Below are 6,622 nucleotides of genomic sequence, written 5' to 3' on the forward strand. Positions count from 1 at the left end.
AGTAACACACCCTCAGTTTAGTAATACTCTCACAGTTTAGTAATATTCTCTCAGTTTAGTAATACCTTCTCAGGTTAGTAATACTCTCTCGGTTTAGTAATACTCCCCCAGTTTAGTAATACTCTCTCAGTTTAGTAATATTCTCTCAGTTTAGTAATATTCTCTCAGCTCTCTCAGTTTAGTAATACTCTCTCAGTTTAGTAATATTCTCTCAGTTTAGTAATACTCTCTTGGTTTAGTAATACTCCCTCAGTTTAGTAATACTCTCTCAGTTTAGTAATATTCTCTCAGTTTAGTAATTTTCTCTCAGCTCTCTCAGTTTAGTAATACTCTCTCAGTTTAGTAATACTCTCTTAGTTTAGTAACACTCTCTCAGTTGAGTAATAATCTCTCCGTTGAGTAATATTCTCTCAGTTTAGTAACACTCTCTCAGTTGAGTAATACTATCTCAGTTGAGTAATACTCTCTCAGTTTAGTAATATTATCTCAGTTTAGTAATTTTCTCTCACCTCTCTCAGTTTAGTAATACTCTCTCAGTTTAGTAATACTCTCTTAGTTTAGTAATACTCTCTCAGTTTAGTAATATTCTCTCAGTTTAGTAATATTCTCTCAGCTCTCTCAGTTTAGTAATACTCTCTCAGTTTAGTAATATTCTCTCAGTTTAGTAATACTCTCTTGGTTTAGTAATACTCCCTCAGTTTAGTAATACTCTCTCAGTTTAGTAATATTCTCTCAGTTTAGTAATTTTCTCTCAGCTCTCTCAGTTTAGTAATACTCTCTCAGTTTAGTAATACTCTCTTAGTTTAGTAACACTTTCTCAGTTGAGTAATAATCTCTCCGTTGAGTAATATTCTCTCAGTTTAGTAACACTCTCTCAGTTGAGTAATACTATCTCAGTCTAGTAACACTCTCTCAGTTTAGTAATACTCTCTCAGTTTAGTAATACTCTCTCGGGTTAGTAATACTCTCTCAGTTTAGTAATACTCTCACCGTTTAGTAATATTCTCTCAGTTTAGTAATACTCTCTCAGTTTAGTAATACTCTCTCAGTTGAGTAATACTATCTCAGTCTAGGAACACTCTCTCAGTTTAGTAATACTCTCTCAGTTTAGTAATACTCTCTCGGGTTAGTAATACTCTCTCAGTTTAGTAATACTCTCTCGGTTTAGTAATACTCCCTCAGTTTAGTAATACTCTCTCAGTTTAGTAATATTCTCACAGTTTAGTAATATTCTCTCAGCTCTCTCAGTTTAGTAATACTCTCTCAGTTTAGTAATATTCTCTCAGTTTAGTAATACTCTCTCGGTTTAGTAATACTCCCTCAGTTTAGTAATACTCTCTCAGTTTAGTAATATTCTCTCAGTTTAGTTATACTCTCTCAGTCTAGTAACACTCTCTCAGTTTAGTAATACTCTCTCAGTTTAGTAATACTCTCTCGGGTTAGTAATACTCTCTCAGTTTAGTAATACTCTCACAGTTAAGTAATATTCTCTAAGTTTAGTAATACTCTCTCGGTTTAGTAATACTCCCCCAGTTTAGTAATACTCTCTCAGTTTAGTAATATTCTCTCATTTTAGTAATATTCTCTCAGCTCTCTCAGTTTAGTAATACTCTCTCAGTTTAGTAATATTCTCTCAGTTTAGTAATACTCTCTTGGTTTAGTAATACTCCCTCAGTTTAGTAATACTCTCTCAGTTTAGTAATATTCTCTCAGTTTAGTAATTTTCTCTCAGCTCTCTCAGTTTAGTAATACTCTCTCAGTTTAGTAATACTCTCTTAGTTTAGTAACACTCTCTCAGTTGAGTAATAATCTCTCCGTTGAGTAATATTCTCTCAGTTTAGTAACACTCTCTCAGTTGAGTAATTTTCTCTCAGTTTAGTTATACTCTCTCAGTCTAGTAACACTCTCTCAGTTTAGTAATACTCTCTCAGTTGAGTAATACTATCTCAGTCTAGTAACACTCCCTCAGTTTAGTAATACTCTCTCAGTTTAGTAATACTCTCTCGGGTTAGTAATACTCTCTCAGTTTAGTAATACTCTCACCGTTTAGTAATATTCTCTCAGTTTAGTAATACTCTCTCAGTTGAGTAATACTATCTCAGTCTAGTAACACTCCCTCAGTTTAGTAATACTCTCACAGTTTAGTAATATTCTCTAAGTTTAGTAATACCTTCTCAGGTTAGTAATACTCTCTCGGTTTAGTAATACTCCCCCAGTTTAGTAATACTCTCTCAGTTTAGTAATATTCTCTCAGTTTAGTAATATTCTCTCAGCTCTCTCAGTTTAGTAATACTCTCTCAGTTTAGTAATATTCTCTCAGTTTAGTAATACTCTCTTGGTTTAGTAATACTCCCTCAGTTTAGTAATACTCTCTCAGTTTAGTAATATTCTCTCAGTTTAGTAATTTTCTCTCAGCTCTCTCAGTTTAGTAATACTCTCTCAGTTTAGTAATATTCTCTCAGTTTAGTAATACTCTCTCGGTTTAGTAATACTCCCTCAGTTTAGTAATACTCTCTCAGTTTAGTAATATTCTCTCAGTTTAGTTATACTCTCTCAGTCTAGTAACACTCTCTCAGTTTAGTAATACTCTCTCATTTTAGTAATATTCTCTCAGTTTAGTAATACTCTCTTGGTTTAGTAATACTCCCTCAGTTTAGTAATACTCTCTCAGTTTAGTAATACTCTCTCAGGTTAGTAATACTCTCTCGGTTTAGTAATACTCTCTCAGTTTAGTAATATTCTCTCAGTTTAGTAATATTCTCTCAGCTCTCTCAGTTTAGTAATACTCTCTCAGTTTAGTAATATTCTCTCAGTTTAGTAATACACTCTCGGTTTAGTAATACTCCCTCAGTTTAGTAATACTCTCTCAGTTTAGTAATATTCTCTCAGTCTAGTAACACTCCCTCAGTTTAGTAATACTCTCACAGTTTAGTAATATTCTCTCAGTTTAGTAATACCTTCTCAGGTTAGTAATACTCTCTCGGTTTAGTAATACTCCCCCAGTTTAGTAATACTCTCTCAGTTTAGTAATATTCTCTCAGTTTAGTAATATTCTCTCAGCTCTCTCAGTTTAGTAATACTCTCTCAGTTTAGTAATATTCTCTCAGTTTAGTAATACTCTCTTGGTTTAGTAATACTCCCTCAGTTTAGTAATACTCTCTCAGTTTAGTAATATTCTCTCAGTTTAGTAATTTTCACTCAGCTCTCTCAGTTTAGTAATACTCTCTCAGTTTAGTAATACTCTCTTAGTTTAGTAACACTCTCTCAGTTGAGTAATAATCTCTCCGTTGAGTAATATTCTCTCAGTTTAGTAACACTCTCTCAGTTGAGTAATACTATCTCAGTTGAGTAATACTCTCTCAGTTTAGTAATATTCTCTCAGTTTAGTAATTTTCTCTCACCTCTCTCAGTTTAGTAATACTCTCTCAGTTTAGTAATACTCTCTTAGTTTAGTAATACTCTCTCAGTTTAGTAATATTCTCTCAGTTTAGTAATATTCTCTCAGCTCTCTCAGTTTAGTAATACTCTCTCAGTTTAGTAATATTCTCTCAGTTTAGTAATACTCTCTTGGTTTAGTAATACTCCCTCAGTTTAGTAATACTCTCTCAGTTTAGTAATATTCTCTCAGTTTAGTAATTTTCTCTCAGCTCTCTCAGTTTAGTAATACTCTCTCAGTTTAGTAATACTCTCTTAGTTTAGTAACACTCTCTCAGTTGAGTAATAATCTCTCCGTTGAGTAATATTCTCTCAGTTTAGTAACACTCTCTCAGTTGAGTAATACTATCTCAGTCTAGTAACACTCTCTCAGTTTAGTAATACTCTCTCAGTTTAGTAATACTCTCTCGGGTTAGTAATACTCTCTCAGTTTAGTAATACTCTCACCGTTTAGTAATATTCTCTCAGTTTAGTAATAATCTCTCAGTTTAGTAATACTCTCTCAGTTGAGTAATACTATCTCAGTCTAGGAACACTCTCTCAGTTTAGTAATACTCTCTCAGTTTAGTAATACTCTCTCGGGTTAGTAATACTCTCTCAGTTTAGTAATACTCTCTCGGTTTAGTAATACTCCCTCAGTTTAGTAATACTCTCTCAGTTTAGTAATATTCTCACAGTTTAGTAATATTCTCTCAGCTCTCTCAGTTTAGTAATACTCTCTCAGTTTAGTTATACTCTCTCAGTCTAGTAACACTCTCTCAGTTTAGTAATACTCTCTCAGTTGAGTAATACTATCTCAGTCTAGTAACACTCCCTCAGTTTAGTAATACTCTCACAGTTTAGTAATATTCTCTAAGTTTAGTAATACCTTCTCAGGTTAGTAATACTCTCTCGGTTTAGTAATACTCCCTCAGTTTAGTAATACTCTCTCAGTTTAGTAATATTCTCTCAGTTTAGTAATACTCTCTTGGTTTAGTAATACTCCCTCAGTTTAGTAATACTCTCTCAGTTTAGTAATATTCTCTCAGTTTAGTAATTTTCTCTCAGCTCTCTCAGTTTAGTAATACTCTCTCAGTTTAGTAATACTCTCTTAGTTTAGTAACACTCTCTCAGTTGAGTAATAATCTCTCCGTTGAGTAATATTCTCTCAGTTTAGTAACACTCTCTCAGTTGAGTAATTTTCTCTCAGTTTAGTTATACTCTCTCAGTCTAGTAACACTCTCTCAGTTTAGTAATACTCTCTCAGTTGAGTAATACTATCTCAGTCTAGTAACACTCCCTCAGTTTAGTAATACTCTCTCGGTTTAGTAATACTCTCTCAGTTTAGTAATATTCTCTCAGTTTAGTAATATTCTCTCAGCTCTCTCAGTTTAGTAATACTCTCTCAGTTTAGTAATATTCTCTCAGTTTAGTAATACACTCTCGGTTTAGTAATACTCCCTCAGTTTAGTAATACTCTCTCAGTTTAGTAATATTCTCTCAGTCTAGTAACACACCCTCAGTTTAGTAATACTCTCACAGTTTAGTAATATTCTCTCAGTTTAGTAATACCTTCTCAGGTTAGTAATACTCTCTCGGTTTAGTAATACTCCCCCAGTTTAGTAATACTCTCTCAGTTTAGTAATATTCTCTCAGTTTAGTAATATTCTCTCAGCTCTCTCAGTTTAGTAATACTCTCTCAGTTTAGTAATATTCTCTCAGTTTAGTAATACTCTCTTGGTTTAGTAATACTCCCTCAGTTTAGTAATACTCTCTCAGTTTAGTAATATTCTCTCAGTTTAGTAATTTTCTCTCAGCTCTCTCAGTTTAGTAATACTCTCTCAGTTTAGTAATACTCTCTTAGTTTAGTAACACTCTCTCAGTTGAGTAATAATCTCTCCGTTGAGTAATATTCTCTCAGTTTAGTAACACTCTCTCAGTTGAGTAATACTATCTCAGTTGAGTAATACTCTCTCAGTTTAGTAATATTATCTCAGTTTAGTAATTTTCTCTCACCTCTCTCAGTTTAGTAATACTCTCTCAGTTTAGTAATACTCTCTTAGTTTAGTAATACTCTCTCAGTTTAGTAATATTCTCTCAGTTTAGTAATATTCTCTCAGCTCTCTCAGTTTAGTAATACTCTCTCAGTTTAGTAATATTCTCTCAGTTTAGTAATACTCTCTTGGTTTAGTAATACTCCCTCAGTTTAGTAATACTCTCTCAGTTTAGTAATATTCTCTCAGTTTAGTAATATTCTCTCAGCTCTCTCAGTTTAGTAATACTCTCTCAGTTTAGTAATACTCTCTTAGTTTAGTAACACTTTCTCAGTTGAGTAATAATCTCTCCGTTGAGTAATATTCTCTCAGTTTAGTAAAACTCTCTCAGTTGAGTAATACTATCTCAGTCTAGTAACACTCTCTCAGTTTAGTAATACTCTCTCAGTTTAGTAATACTCTCTCGGGTTAGTAATACTCTCTCAGTTTAGTAATACTCTCACCGTTTAGTAATATTCTCTCAGTTTAGTAATACTCTCTCAGTTTAGTAATACTCTCTCAGTTGAGTAATACTATCTCAGTCTAGGAACACTCTCTCAGTTTAGTAATACTCTCTCAGTTTAGTAATACTCTCTCGGGTTAGTAATACTCTCTCAGTTTAGTAATACTCTCTCGGTTTAGTAATACTCCCTCAGTTTAGTAATACTCTCTCAGTTTAGTAATATTCTCACAGTTTAGTAATATTCTCTCAGCTCTCTCAGTTTAGTAATACTCTCTCAGTTTAGTAATATTCTCTCAGTTTAGTAATACTCTCTCGGTTTAGTAATACTCCCTCAGTTTAGTAATACTCTCTCAGTTTAGTAATATTCTCTCAGTTTAGTTATACTCTCTCAGTCTAGTAACACTCTCTCAGTTTAGTAATACTATCTCAGTCTAGTAACACTCTCTCAGTTTAGTAATACTCTCACAGTTAAGTAATATTCTCTCAGTTTAGTAATACTCTCTCGGTTTAGTAATACTCTCTCAGTTTAGTAATACTCTCTCAGTTTAGTAATATTCTCTCATTTTAGTAATATTCTCTCAGCTCTCTCAGTTTAGTAATACTCTCTCAGTTTAGTAATATTCTCTCAGTTTAGTAATACTCTCTTGGTTTAGTAATACTCCCTCAGTTTAGTAATACTCTCTCAGTTTAGTAATATTCTCTCAGTTTAGTA

The sequence above is a fragment of the Salvelinus alpinus genome, chromosome 27, assembly GCF_045679555.1.
Source record: "Salvelinus alpinus chromosome 27, SLU_Salpinus.1, whole genome shotgun sequence".
Lineage (NCBI taxonomy): Eukaryota > Metazoa > Chordata > Actinopteri > Salmoniformes > Salmonidae > Salvelinus > Salvelinus alpinus.